This window comes from Silurus meridionalis, chromosome 10 (assembly GCF_014805685.1).
Source record: "Silurus meridionalis isolate SWU-2019-XX chromosome 10, ASM1480568v1, whole genome shotgun sequence".
Taxonomy (NCBI): domain Eukaryota; kingdom Metazoa; phylum Chordata; class Actinopteri; order Siluriformes; family Siluridae; genus Silurus; species Silurus meridionalis.
The window spans coordinates 24,487,601-24,504,211 of record NC_060893.1 but is presented as its reverse complement, the minus strand read 5'-3'; the positions used below and the strand labels follow the sequence as shown (position 1 = coordinate 24,504,211).

The 16,611-nt window shown below is 39.7% G+C and overlaps 2 protein-coding genes across 3 annotated transcripts in view; one reads left to right on the top strand and one right to left on the bottom strand.

The window, feature by feature from the left end:
• Nucleotides 1-10,342, bottom strand: part of fam135b (family with sequence similarity 135 member B) — a 75,010-nt gene extending 64,668 nt beyond the window's left edge. Inside the window, exon 1 of the mRNA XM_046859415.1 lies at nucleotides 10,028-10,342. The gene's annotated coding sequence lies outside the window, so the exon portion shown is untranslated. The remainder of the gene's footprint in view (nucleotides 1-10,027) is intronic.
• Nucleotides 4,931-16,611, top strand: part of LOC124392409 (collagen alpha-3(IX) chain) — a 44,226-nt gene continuing 32,545 nt past the window's right edge. The window contains exon 1 of one of the 2 annotated variants that reach the window (XM_046859412.1): nucleotides 4,931-4,972. The gene's annotated coding sequence lies outside the window, so the exon portion shown is untranslated. Of the gene's footprint in view, nucleotides 4,973-15,162; nucleotides 15,212-16,611 lie in introns of those variants that run through there. The other variant, XM_046859413.1, reaches the window with a different exon arrangement.

Sequence of the window (16,611 nt, the reverse complement as noted above, 5' to 3'; positions counted from 1 at the left end):
CTTGTGCATGTGTATACAGAAGTCGAGCTCTTTCTCCATATGATAAAGATGTAAATGGAGGAGTATGTAAGCAGGGGGTTGGTTCTTCGACTCAAATACTCTAATGGTGCACTTGCTTCAACACTGATGCTCTTCAGAGTGTGAAAGCGAGGAGCATCTGCTGTAAACTGGCTCAGATTTCACATTACATGATATGTGAAAAGATCTTTCCCGGGTAGACGTGCGGCTGTAGACAAACGTTATGAATGTAAATAAACGCAAATGTGTTTAAGTGGATAAATGTTGTAATAAAATCCCTCTTGATGTACGCACCACTACGTTCTCAGGTTGCGTCCACGATCGATCGATAAGGTGCTCTGCGGCTTCGCAACCAGTGACCGATGCTTTCATTCTTTTGTGAGGGTCTTACACTCCCATAGGCTGTGTGTGTGTGTGTGTGTGTGTGGGTGTGTACGAGAGACTCTTTGCTTTGACCCTCGAGCATGTACTCTGTGTACTTTATTAGTTCCATCCATCACTTCTTCATGGTGCACGTTACATCAGCATCTCTGTGATGTTTAGTACACAGCGTTCCTCTCGGCTTTACTCAGAAATCACGATGTCATGAACCTCATCAGACGTAATAATCGATGTAATCAACACCACTGTGTCACTCTGGTAAAAGAAAACAATCAATAACGAGCAGTGAGATGATGAAGTGTAGGTTACTGTAGTTCAATAAAGCTGAAGTTGACTATTTTCCTAAAACGTCGCCATTAAATGTTGTTAATTCGTCTTATACCATAGGAACTTGCCAAAAGAGCAATGTGTTATTTTTATCCTTTTATAGTTGCACTGCATGATGAAGATTGCCCACAATGGCCTTGAATTCATTTAGTAAAAGCTGCAAATCTGACAGATGATCTCATTTAATTTATTCATTTTTTCTTTTTTTACATTTTACTGAATTCAAGTGTTCATTGTATTTATTTATTCTTAAATTCAATTAAATTTAGTTTATTTTTCTTGTAATGAATTTGAATTACATTTGTCTTTTTCTTTTAGTTATAAATTTTTTTAATAACTTTTTTTCTATTTTAAATGTAAATAAATAAATGAATTTATTTATTTATTTATTTAAATCAATTACATTTTTTAATTTTATTTTATTCATTTTTATTTTATTCTTTTTTTTTTTGTTCATTTATTCATATTTTGCTTCATTTTTGCTCAAATAAATGTCCTATGTATATAATTTTTTTATAATAAATATGACAATGATAATGTAATTAGAATAATTAAAATTAGGACAATTTAAGAAAATTTAAGTTTGGTTTTTTTTGAAGAATCTAAAAATGTATTTTTCTCTTCTTTGTTCTGTTCCTTTTCTCCTCGTGATAATCTCATATTTCATTACTTAGACTCATTAGCTGATTATACTCTTGCGTAACCTGCGCAATCTATCCATTGCCCCATTCTGTTTTCCTTATAAGGTCAATGGTTCCTGTCCTGGTTCTTGGTTTGTTCTCGTTAGTCATTCTTCTTACCTGTGCACTTTTTCTCTTCACAGAAGCTTTTGTTTATTTGGAAAGAATTTGGCGTATACAGTATTTGCTGGGTTTTCCAAGCCCTGTCCCTCGTACCTGGTGTTTCAGGAACCACACTGAGGTTTTTTTATAAACTATGAGAAAACTGAACTGTTTGAAGGCTGAGAGCATGCTGAGGTCAAGAGCCTGTGATTAATGAAGGCTGGTGAATGAAGGTCAGAACCCTCTGAGGATTAGGATGTGGATCAGTGATGTCCAGTGAAGCCTCGAATTTGCTACACTGTGAACTTTTAATGGGTTACAAACTTCAATATTGTGACATCATGGGGGTGCATGGGGATTCTGGCAAATTGTGAATACGCTTAAAACAATATGATTAAAATGCCTTTGCTAGGTAACTGGGATCCAGACCTGTAGGACTTAGCTAGCAAATGATTATGATGTGACCCTAGAAAGCGAACCAAGATTATTGAACATAACATACTACAGAAGTTGCGGCATATTTTACAGAATCTTTCATTCACAGAGTTACAAGTAATTTAAACACTGTTGCTAAGCAACAAGGGAAACATGGAAGACGGATATATGATAGCTCAGAAGGATGAATGTGAGCGTTCATTATTGCGACTTCGAAAAAATGGCACGATGTTCACGAGCGAAACTTGTGAAAGTATGTACGACTAACGGAAACACTGTTGCTAGGCAACCGGAGCATGTGGACACCAGAATGTAAAATGTGATATCCAGTATGATGAAATCGCACCTAACTAGCGACATGTTAACTAGTGGCATAACGTATTCAGGTGAAAGAAAATGCTGTTGCTGGGCAACTGGGCAATATGGGCACCAGCTATATGCTAGCTTCTTCACGTGAAGAATGTAATCAACATTTATTTTTACAAGACACACTGAACTAGTGGCAAATTGTCACAAATCTTGAACGTTTTCAAGTGGTTACAACCCCCTCCCCCAGCAACAGTTGTTGTTAGGGAAAACTGGGAAATATGGACCTGAACATACGCGAACAAAATATTAGTTATTATCCAGAACATTAGTTTAACATAAAGTAATACTACTTCTACTTCATGAATTTCCATCTAGGATCTTTCTATTTCCAGATTTCAGTAGAGATTGTGACGTTGTATATGTTACAACTGAAAGGACACACAAGCAGGCGGAAACTTGTTTATTTTCAGCGCGCTCTACTTCCTGCAATGTGGCGTCTCTAAGGAAAAAACGATTTACTAAACAAACTGAAATGAGCGCCGGGATCAGGGAGCATTTACACATAGTGCTTATGGTGTGCTGGAATTTGAGCGAAATTCATGTTAGAGGCGGAAGACACTGAGAAGGTGATCACAAGGCACTGTTCAGACATGGGCTATTTATTCTTTCCCCAAAGCAACCTGGGTTTCAACCAGGATGATACCCTGGCTCAACGGTTAACACTTTGGGTTACTGATCAGAAGGTCAGCACCTCCATGGAGCCACTGCTGGGACTTTGAGCAGGATGATACCCTGTCTTAATAGTTAACCCTTTGGGTTATGGATTAGATGATCAGCACCTCCATGGTGCCAACGGTGGGCCTTTGAGCAAGGCCTAGGATGATACCCTGGCTCAATTGTTAACTCTATGGGAAACTGGTGAGAAGGTCAGCACCTCCAAGGTACCACTGTTGCGCCCTTGGGCAAGGCCCATGATGATACACTGGCTCAATGGTTAATGCTTCGGGTTACTGATTAGAAAGTCAGCACCACCATGGTGCCACTGTTGGGCCCTTAAGCAAGGCCCAGGATGATAACCTGGTTCAATGGTTAAGGTTTTGGGAAACTGATCAGGTCGTCAGAACCTCCAAGGTGCCAATTTTGGGCCTTTAAGAAAGGCCCAGGATGATACTCTGACTCAGTGGCTAAGCTTAGGGTTACTGATTCAAAGATCAGCACAACCATGGTCCCAATGTTGGGCCCTCAAGCAAGGCCCAGGATAACACCCTGGCTCAATAGTTAAACCTTTGAGGTAATTATCAGAAGGTCAGCACATCCATGCTGCCTCTTTTGGATCTCCAGGATGGTACCCTGCTCAATGGTTAACGCTTTGGGAAACTGGTAAAAAGGCTGGTTAATGCTCAAGGTATTGATTTTGAAGGTCAGCACCTCCATGGTGCCACTGTTGGGCCCTTGAGCAAGGTCCTTAACCCTTTTTGCTCATGGCCAACCCTAAGCTCCGACCCATTTACATTCGGCACATACCTTTTTGCAGAACATCTTATAATATATTATTTATGCAACCAAGCAGTTTAGGGTTAAAGGTCTTGATCAAGCAGTGGCAGCGTGCAACCAACCTTCTGATTAGAAATCCAACCTCTTAACCACAAAGCTACCACAAGCTAGGAATTTTTGAAGAAAAGCATTTCACTCTGCTCAAGTGCATAAACACAAAAAAAGACTTCATCTACTGAGATGTTTTGTAGGGTGGGATGAACACAGAGAACCTTAAGGATAATTGGAGAAATTTTGACAAGGTTCAAAATGAAACCAATAAGGTGGAAACTCTTATGCATTGAATTACCAGAATTGCATGGTGCAGGAAATTGTTATAGAAAAAAGTGGATAATAATGAACAATTCTCATTTCCAGTAGGAGAAGACACATGGCAGGTGTGTGCTTATGGCCAGAAACCACCCACCATAGGAAGTGTTTATACATGAGTCAGCCTGCCATAGTGCTTCCATAAAGAGTGAACCCAGGAAAGTTCATGCGCTGCCGTCTGTCACACTGGGAATGCTGGTTTGATGAGCAGTACTCGATACTGAAACCCTAAAACAAATGAGTTGAGCTCCAGAACTGTTTCATTCCTCAAGCTCATTATGTCTTCGGCTAAATATAGCTTCGATCGACAAAGCAACAACTTATTCGCTGTAGCATTTGGAGGACTGTCTCTGGAGAGATTGCTCTCACACACACACACACAAAGTTAAATCCACTCTATATGGCCAATTCTTCTCCATCCTAAATAATGTAAAATCCCGAAAACGGAATACAGCATAGATGATCGTCAATACATGACGGTGTAACCCACCTATGGTGAAAGAAGTGCAGCGTCATTCCACTAGTCTACAGCCGCTATTCAGAGATTTCTGCATCTCCCTCTTGATCCGATGATCCAGCATGCCCGTGAAGGCAGAATTATATAAATCACATGACTGAGAGAGAGAGAGAGAGAGAGAGAGAGAGAGAGAGAGAGAGAGAGAGAGAGAGATCATGGGACTTTGCTGCAATGAACCACCTCATTCATTCAAAAGCCTGAGTGCTTAAAACTCGTACACACCTCTACCCGCTCTCAAGGAAGTGCTCTAGATGACGGATGTATAGCAGGAAGAAGATCCATTTCACCGCCGTGCTCTAAATTCAGCCAACTCAGCTCTATTTTTAACCTGTTGGTGAAGGTGGAATTCTTTCCAGCTCTCTGTCTCTACTAACAGGTTTATATTTCACTGTGAATTAAACACTTTTAAATCATTAAAAAAGCAAGTGTTTTAACAGAATCAAGGACATTTTATAGCAAAAAACACGGAAACGTTTCTCCATAACCGCAGTCACTTTTTAACATACTGTAACCAGACACTTTTCAACATATTGTAACCAGACACTTTTCACCATAACCACAGTCACTTTTTAACATACTGTATCCAGACACGTATTAACATACTGTAACCAGACTCTTTCTAACATACTGTAAGCAGACTCTTTTCAACATAACTACAGACACTTTTTAACATAACTACTGACACTTTTCAACATACTATAACCAGACACATTTCATCATACTGTAACCAGACTCTTTTTAACATACTGTAAACAAACTCTTTTTAACATACTGTAACCAGACTCTTTTTAACATACTGTAACCAGACTCTTTTCAACATAACTACTGACACTTTTCAATATAACTAGAGACACTTCAACATAACCACAGGCACTTTAACATCACCACAGGAACTTACTAATATAACCACAGACACTTCAACAGAACCATAGACCCTTCAACATAACCGCAGACACTTCAATATACCCACAGACACTTCAACATAACCACAGACACTTTCCAATATTACCACAGACACTTCATCATAACCACAGACACTTCAATATAACTGTAGACGCTTCAACATAACCACACTCACTTTCCAAAATAACCACAGACACTTCAATATAACTACAGACACATTTCAACATAACCAGACACTTTTCAACACACTTTAACCAGACACTTTTCACCATAACCAGACACTTTCCAACATAATCACAGACACTTCAACATAACCACAGACACTTTTCAGCATATCCAGACACTTTTCACCATATCCACTTTTCAACATAACCACAGACATTTTTCAACATAACCAGACACTTTTAAACATAACCACAGACACTTCAACATAACCACAGACACTTTTCAATATAACTAGAGACACTTCAACATAACCACAGGCACTTTAACATAACCACAGGAACTTTCTAATATAACCACAGACACTTCAACAGAACCATAGACACTTCAACATAACCACAGACACTTCAACATAACCACAGACACTTTCCAATATTACCACAGACACTTCATCATAACTACAGACACTTCAACATAACCACAGACATGTTTCTCCATAACCAGACATGTTTCTCCATAACCAGACACGTTTCTTCATAACCAGACATGTTTCTCCATAACCAGACATGTTTCTTCATAACCACAGACACGTTTCTCCATAACCAGACACGTTTCTCCATAACCAGACACGTTTCTCCATAACCACAGACACTTTTCATCATAACCAGACACGTTTCTCCATAACCACAGACACTTTTTATCATAACCACAGACACACATAACCACAGACATCAGACACATTTAACCAAAAGCATCTTAACTAAAGACATGTTATAACCACATTACCATTTACATTTTACATTTACATTTGTGGCATTTTGCAGACGCCCTTATCCAGAGCGATGTACAAAAGTGCTTTGAGTCTCTAGTAATGACTAGAGACTAGAGTAATGACTTTGCTCATTGCACACCATCACAAGCTACAAATAGACCACACCATTACACGATAACCACTGAGAAAGTTTCACAGGATAAGATTTTAAACTCATTGAGGTTTTATCTCACTAGTCTCACTAGTGAACATGACAAACTCTGAGTGGGAGATTTTCCATTATCTGACTGAACTTTTCAGGGTCAGTAATTTGACAAAGCAAATGGAATCCGTTTCCGCTATCAGACTCTTTATAGGTACATAAACTTAATTCAGTTATTTTTAAATGACCTATAAGTCAAACAGTGTCTAGTCATAGGTGTGATGTTCGTGAAACCAACCCGAGAGATTACACGGAATACCTGCTACAGGTGCTTCTGGGATTCTTTCATTTAGGAAGATCATTGCAGATAAAAGTATTGGGAGATCTGACTTTTTCAGCCATATGTAGTTCCTTTCCAAACTGATACCACACAATTGTATTGGACGTCTTTGGATTTGGTTGCATGTGCACCTGTTCCAGCATGACAATGCCCCTGTGCACAAAGCCAGCTCCATAAAGATCTGCTTTGAATGTCTGAAAAGATATGAAAGCTCTCCTGTTAATGTATAGAGCTCCAACAAGCTTCATTAAATACCATTGGGATGAATGTGAACGCTGACTGAATCCCAGGCCTCCTCAACTTCTCACCTCCATCAGTACCTGATTTTACTAACACCCTTGTGGTTAAATGAATCTCCACAAAATCTTTAGTGGAACATCTTCCCAGAAGAGTGGAGCTGATTATAGCAGCAAATGGGGATTAACTGTGGAATGAGATGTTTCTGAAGACATGTGGATACTGCTTCTCTGAAAGCTGTGAATATTAGAGCTACAGGGTCCCGTTTTACCATTTTCTTTATCATCAGATGGGTTTATTTCAGGTCTTGATCTGATCACATTTAGGCCATATTTGCTATTATAATAAGCTTCTTCTGGGAAGATGTTCCACTAGGTTTTTTTGGAGATTAGTGGAGATTCAGACAGGGTTCACATTCATCTCAATAGGGTTGGAACACTATAGCAGTAAATCTTCCACCTCTTTCAACCCATGGAAAGTAGATCTTCAAGAAGCTGGCTTTGTGCACAAGAGCGTTATCATGCTGAAACAGGTTTTGGGTTTGGTTCAAGCGAAGGGAAATATATATGCTACAAGACCCAATGACGTCCTGTACAATTGTGCCTCCATATTTGTGTATTTTGTATACTGTATTCCATTCTGTCTGACTGAAACCTTGTTTGAAGTAGGGCTTTAGTTTAGGAAGTTTGTACGTGTCGTTATTAGCTCGCTAGCATTAGCAACAACTCTTGCCCTCTCCTGGGATGATTCACGGACAGGTCAGTAGAAATTCAGCCCGACTCGCCATCGCTGCTTTATTCAAAATGGTTGTTTTAATTTCGAACTACTCAAAACCAATGTGTTTTTTTAAGCATCAGGATGTAAATGCCAAGGACATAAAGCAAAATGCCACCAGACAATTTCCTCTGGTGATCTTTGGGTTCCCTGCAAGACAAGACATGACCTGAAAGTAGATGTGTGAGTATGTGAGTGCTTACACATGTGCATTTTGTTTTAGTCAAAATCATGCAGGATTTGGTTCGAGAAAAAGAAAGAAATTAAACCGAGTAAATATTAAAATTGTTCCAAATTGGACATGATCATGAGATACATGTATCTCATGATACATGTATCTTCTTCTGAGATACATGTATCTCATGATACATGTATGAGGGAACGTCTGTATGAGTAACTGACTGTATCCTAAACACACTTTACCCCCAACCATGTAGACTAAATTCGAAACAGTTACCCCAATCTAGACAAAAGTATTGGGATACCTGACTTTTTTCACCCAGATGTTCTTCTTCCCAACCACTGAGTTGGAGGTACACAATTGTACATGACGTCTTCGCATTAAATTTTTAACTCAATTGAACAAGAAGACCCAAATTTGGTCCAGCACGAATGCACAAAGCCAGCTCCATGAAGATCAGCTTTCCATGGGTTGGAAGATATGCTTAGATTTCCTGCTGTAGAGCTTCAACACCTACTGAAAATCTTTTGGATGAACCTACATCAGTACCTTACTTTAATGACATGCTTGTGGATGAATCAATCTCCATAAATCTCCAGGAAAATCTAGTCTTCAGAGGACTGGAGCTTATTATAACGGCTAATGGAGACTACATGTAGACTGGGACGTTCAAAAAAAGGACATCAATCTAATAGTCACCACAAATGTTTGAGTGTATAGTGTGTGTATACACATTCAGCATTCACATTCATCCCAAAGGTTGGAGCTCTAGAGCAGGAGATCTTCCATATAGTCCAAGCCATGTGAAGCAGATCGTCATGGAGCACAAGGGTATTGTCATGCTGGAACGGGATCCTAGTTCAAGCAAAGGGAAAAGTTTTTGTTACAGCGTCCAACGACTTCCGATACAATTGTGTGCAGGAACAGTTTGGAGAAGATCTAGATCTGTTGTGTTGTAGATCTGTTGTGTTGTTATGCTTGACCTGTTGTGTGGTAATGTTAGATCTGTTGTGTTGTAATGCTAGATCTGTTGTGTTGTAGATCTATTGTGTGGTAATGCTAGATCTGTTGTGTAATGATAGTTATATTATTTGATTGGATTAGGCAGTGGAGGAGCAGATGCTCCAGGCTGCTTCTTACACCATATACATGTTAAAGCCACTCATCTGTCCCCAGGAGGTAACTTCATGTTCTCCACACTGAACACCATCAGCAGCACTTCTTCTGAGTTTACATCACAAAACCCATCCATTGAACCAACCTACTGCAGAACCAGTGTGATCTTCTCATCTCCTCTAGCTACTCGAAATCTCTGAACTACACACCCATGCCTGTGTTAGTTACAAGAGTTATTGCTCGTGCCTCTTATTAATCATCTACCTGTATGCGTGTGTGTGTGTGTGTGTGTGTGTGTGTGTGAGAGAGAGAGAGAGAGAGAGAGAGAGAGAGAGAGATTGTCTGAACTACACAATGTTCCATTAAGCCCATACACATATATATATTATAATTGTGTTCAAGGTGTAATATGACACACACACACACACACACACACACACACACACACACACAATCCTATTTGTGTGTGGGACTCACACACATGGAAGAGTGAATAGTGCAATGAAATTACTGGTCTAGGCTTGTTTACTGTATACACACACACACAGACACACACACACACAGACACACACACACACACGTTGAGTTATTGTTCCTGCGTCTTATTATTCATCTTCAACCTGTGTGTGTGTGTGTAGTGTGTGTGTGTGTGTGTGTGTTTGTGTGTGTGTGTGCAGCACGCGCCATGCACACACAACGAGCCTCCTAAACGCACGCGGGTGAACTACGTCTCGCGCTGCCATCAGTCAATCGGTGGTGATGCCTCACCTGTGCCGCGAGAACCTCCGGTCCACACCTGCCTGTTTCTGTCCCCGGTTCCGTCCTCTCGGTTCCGTCCCGCTCCTAGGGCATTAAGATGGAGTGTGTCTGTGCGCGCGCGTGTTTTTCTGTTAGTGTCCGTATGTATGTGTGTGAGTGTGTGTGAGCGAGTGTGAGGGTGTGTGTGATCAAATCTCCGTGCACTGGAGGAATAAAAGCACGGCTGCTGCTCCTGCGGCTGCTGCTGTCGCTGTTGTCATGGTTACGCACTGTTCCGTCGCATCACGGGACTGCGGCGCGCTCCGGACCGCATGCGGGAACGCGCCTGAGCCGGCCATGGGAGCGCGCTTTACGCTATGAGAGAGAGCGCATGATACAGTGCGTGTGTGTGTGTGTGTGTGTGTGTGTCCTTGAGTGCTCGAGAGCTCGAGGTGAATAGTAATTTGTAGCAGGTGGTATTTATTAATAGTTGTCAATAATAATAATAATAATAATAATAATAATAATAATAATAATAATAAATTGTTATTATTGTTGTTATTGTTATTATTATTGTTTCATAATCATATATTATACTTATATTAATATAATTGATATATTTTGTTGCTTTACACAAACATTTTTTTTAGATTTTACTACTAATATAACATGAAAATTATTAAATATTTATAATTTATTTATATTTATTTATAATTATTAATTGTACTGGATTTATAGAGCACTCATCTTGTACTCATACACATAATACATAGAGTTTTCATAATTACTCATAATTGTGTCATATTCCTGGGACCAGGTGGAGAAGAATCCATGTGCGCTTTATTAAAGAGTAAAGAACAGAATCCAGGATGCAGTCAAAGAACAGGCAGGAACTTCGGTACACAATACAATCAGACCATGAAGTCAACGAATCTACAAAACACAGAACCGAAAGAGTGGTCAGGAAAGGCAAAGGTTGAAACACAATAGTATAGCCTTGGTATGTGAACAACACAGCTTGGTATGCAAACAAAAACACAATACTTGAGGCATTAGCATAGCATAAGAAGGCTACAAACAGGAAGTGACCCTTGACCCAGAGGTGTTCAGAATTTTGATGAAGGTTCCCTCTTGTTAAATGGAGAAGGAACTGCAATGGGAGCTGTTACAGAATCTCCCCTACTAGGAACACCTGTAGGTGTTCTCCTACAGGTCCTTCCCAGGTTTCAGAGAGCTGGTTGGTCAGGATGGTTACTGTGGAAGTCCTCGGTCAGTGACAGGTCCAAAATATCTTCCCGGTTTACCCAAACGCTGCTTCTCAGTTCCGTACCCCTCCCAGTCCACAAGTTATTGGAGTTGACCCCCTCCTGTCTACATGACCGTAACATAGATTGCACTATATAAGCTGGGGGACCACTGATCTCAAAAGAAGATAGGGTCCAGACCTGGTTTCTCGTCAATTAGGGGCATGTGTCAAGGTTCGAGGGTTGTGGCTTGTGTGTGGTATCCAGATGTGAGGCTGACATAAATCCCCAACATGTCACAAAACACTTTCCAAACCCGTGAGGTGAATTGGGTTCCTTGATCCAAGACAATGGCTCCGGGAGGGCGTATGGTAATTGGCGTGGGGTGCAGACTTGAGCATCCGTGACATGTTTCAACATATTTTTTTATATCCATTTGGCGAGATGGCTTCCAAAAGATGGTGCGATGGATACCTGGATGCCCAGTGCTAAGCAACAGGTGCAGCACCCACTCCAGAAGTCGTTGCCGCTGCCCATTAGGGAGATAATGTTTGCCAGGAGTGCAGTTCTGTGGGGTATATAAATAGTGTATTATAATAATAATTGTGTGCTTATAATACATAGAGCACTCATACTGCATTTATAGTACATAAAGCACTCATACTGCACTTATAATACATAGAGCACTCATACTGCATTTATAGTACATAGAGCACTCATACTGCACTTATAATACATAGAGCACTCATACTGCACTTATAATACATAGAGCACTCATACTGCATTTATAATACATAGAGCTCTCATACTGCATTTATAGTACATAGAGCACTCATACTGCACTTATAATACATAGAGCTCTCATACTGCATTTATAGTATATAGAGCACTCATACTGCACTTATAATACATAGAGCTCTCATAATGCATTTATAGTACATAGAGCACTCATACTGCACTTATAATACATAGAGCTCTCAAACTGCATTTATAATACATAGAGCTCTCATACTGCATTTATAGTACATAGAGCACTCATACTGCACTTATAGTACATAGAGCTCTCATACTGCATTTATAATACATAGAGCACTCATACTGCATTTATAGTACATAGAGCACTCATACTGCACTTATAATACATAGAGCACTCATACTGCATTTATAATACATAGAGCACTCATACTGCATTTATAATACATAGAGCTCTCATACTGCATTTATAATACATAGAGCTCTCATACTGCATTTATAGTACATAGAGCACTCATACTGCACTTATAATACATAGAGCTCTCATACTGCATTTATAGTACATAGAGCACTCATACTGCACTTATAATACATAGAGCTCTCATACTGCATTTATAGTACATAGAGCACTCATACTGCACTTATAATACATATAGCGCTCAAACTGCACTTATAATACATAGAGCACTCATACTGCACTTATAATACATGGAGCGCTCATACTGCACTTATAATACATAGAGCACTCATACTGCACTTATAATACATGGAGCGCTCATACTGCACTTATAATACATGAAGCGCTCATACTGCACTTATTATACATAGAGCACTCATACTGCACTTATAGTACATAGAGCTCTCAAACTGCATTTATAATACATAGAGCACTCATACTGCATTTATAGTACATAGAGCACTCATACTGCACTTATAATACATAGAGCTCTCATACTGCATTTATAATACATAGAGCACTCATACTGCATTTATAATACATAGAGCACTCATACTGCACTTATAATACATAGAGCACTCATACTGCATTTATAATACATAGAGCACTCATACTGCATTTATAATACATAGAGCTCTCATACTGCATTTATAATACATAGAGCTCTCATACTGCATTTATAGTACATAGAGCACTCATACTGCACTTATAATACATAGAGCTCTCATACTGCATTTATAGTACATAGAGCACTCATACTGCACTTATAATACATAGAGCTCTCATACTGCATTTATAGTACATAGAGCACTCATACTGCACTTATAATACATATAGCGCTCAAACTGCACTTATAATACATAGAGCACTCATACTGCACTTATAATACATGGAGCGCTCATACTGCACTTATAATACATAGAGCACTCATACTGCACTTATAATACATGGAGCGCTCATACTGCACTTATAATACATGAAGCGCTCATACTGCACTTATTATACATGGAGCGCTCATACTGCACTTATAATACATGGAGCGCTCATACTGCACTTATAATACATGGAGCGCTCATACTGCACTTATAATACATGGAGCGCTCATACTGCATTTATAATACATGGAGCGCTCATACTGCACTTATAATACATGGAGCGCTCATACTGCATTTATAATACATGGAGCGCTCATACTGCACTTATAATACATGGAGCGCTCATACTGCATTTATAATACATAGAGCTCTCATACTGCACTTATGATACATGGAGCGCTCATACTGCACTTATAATACATGGAGCGCTCATACTGCATTTATAATACATAGAGCTCATACTGCACTTATGATACATGGAGCGCTCATACTGCACTTATGATACATAGAGCGCTCATACTGCACTTATAATACATGGAGCGCTCATACTGCACTTATGATACATAGAGCGCTCATACTGCACTTATAATACATAGAGCACTCATACTGCACTTATAATACATGGAGCGCTCATACTGCACTTATAATACATGGAGCGCTCATACTGCACTTATAATACATGGAGCGCTCATACTGCATTTATAATACATGGAGCGCTCATACTGCACTTATAATACATGGAGCGCTCATACTGCATTTATAATACATAGAGCTCTCATACTGCACTTATAATACATGGAGCGCTCATACTGCACTTATAATACATGGAGCGCTCATACTGCACTTATAATACATAGAGCGCTCATACTGCACTTATAATACATGGAGCGCTCATACTGCATTTATAATACATAGAGCTCTCATACTGCACTTATAATACATGGAGCGCTCATACTGCACTTATAATACATGGAGCGCTCATACTGCATTTATAATACATAGAGCTCTCATACTGCACTTATGATACATGGAGCGCTCATACTGCACTTATGATACATAGAGCGCTCATACTGCACTTATAATACATGGAGCGCTCATACTGCACTTATAATACATGGAGCGCTCATACTGCACTTATGATACATAGAGCTCTCATACTGCACTTATGATACATACTCATACCGAACTAATACTCAATACATACTCATAGTGTACTTATAATACATCAATATAATACATAAGTACATTTTATGTATAAAATAGAACAGAATCAGTTTATTGTACTGCAGGTTTCTAGATTCTCTCGTGAGTTCGGAGTAAGTTCAGGAAACGGAACTTGTTGAAGAGGGAAAAACAAAGCCATATTGATGTCCTGTGAGATCTTTATCAGAAATACGATCCTTGCTCAGGGTCGGTTGGACACAGAACCTGCAGATCAGGCTGTCGATGTAAATGTAGTGTGAAATACTGCACTGTGCGCACTGCGTCTCTCTCTCTCTCTCTCTCTCTCTCTCTCTCTCTCTCTCTCTCTCTCTCTCTCTCTCTGTCTTCAGGTCAGTATGTCCTCTCTGTTTATTACCAAGACAGATATAATGCAGGCAAAACTTACCCAGCTGTATACTGTACCTCACATGGTGCTTTGTTCCTGTTCTCACACTAATGCAGTATAAACTCATGGTCATGATAAAGATGTCACATGCTTGCAAAAAGTATCATGTCCAAACAGTCCAAAGGCTTATATTTAATATACTTTAACATCGGTGAAGCACACACACACACACACACACACACACACACACACACAGAAAGAAAGAGGAAACATTATCACAGGTTTTGTAATCTTCAGTCATGGGATTAAACCTCACAAGTTGTTTCCTTCATCTGTGTGAGTTCTCTTCATCTCTCTCTCTCTCTCTCTCTCTCTCTCTCTCTCTCTCTGTCTGTCTAGCCTGTTGAGTTTTCTTGTAACTGTAGTCTGCTTTGTATTAATATAGTGTCAGGATTATGCAGTTGAATAGATTATCTGCAGGTAAAGATATAAAAAAAACACAAAAGTAAAAACTATTCATTAAAAAAGACGTGAAAATGCAGAGGTGATTGTACGCCTGATAGACGGCCTAGAGATGGTCAAAGCGCCGTCTTGAAACAGGACTTGAAAGCTACAGGACATCTATCTATCTATCTATCTATCTATCTATCTATCTATCTATCTATCTATCTATCTATCTATCTATCTATCTATCTATCTATCTATCTATCTATCTATCTATCTATCTATCTATCTCCTCATTGTCTCCTCAGCGTTTTCTCAGCGTCTTCCAATTGTCTCCTCAGCATCTACTCAGCATTTTCTCAGCGTCCATTCATTGTCTCCTCAGCATCTCCTCAGCGTTTTCTCAGCCTCTTCTCATTGTCTCCTCAGCATCTTCTCGGTTCTTCTCTAATACTTTTTCACAGTCATTCTTGCGACTCATACACACTTCCTGTGTGGTGTGTTTCATGTGTCTTCCCAAACGTCTCTCTGTATCTCCTGCTCTGTGATCGTCGGAATGATGAACGGATCTGTCAGAAGATTGTCCAGGGATTAAAGATCTATAATTGCAGATGTGTGTAGGAACACGTCAGGCTTTTAAATAGGTGTGTGTCAAAAAGCGTCTTATGAGCTACCAATTACACCGCAGTTCATGCGACAGGAGACAGAATGCTGTGCCTCCGGGGGGTTTCGGGAACGCTGGGAGCGTTTCAGCGTAAATTTATTACTTACACACTCTCACTCACACTTACACACACACACACACACACACACACACACAGGCCGAGTGTGAGTTCTCAAGGACTTATTCATTACCTCGCTTATTATATTGCTATGTGCTTCTTTTTGAACATCCCATTCCACATTCTTCTGGGAAGATGTTCCAAAGATTTTTATGTAGATTCATTCAGCCAGTTAGTAAAGTCGGGTGCTGATGTAGGTTAGAGAAGGAGGCCTGGGGGAAGTGTTCATCTTAATCCCAATTGAGTTGGAGCTCCATAGCAGGAGATCTTCCACATCTTCAAACCCATGTAAAGCAGATCTTTATGGAGCTGGCTTTGTGCACAGGGGCATTGTCATGCTGGAACAGGTACATACTGCATAATACACTTGTGTGCCTCCAGCTTTGTGGTAACACTTTGAAGAAGAACTGCATATGAGGTTAGAAAAGTTGTGTGTCCTAATACTTTTTCCATATAGCTGAATTTTATAAGTGTATTTTAAATGTAATCCAAGTCCTGAAACTTATCCCC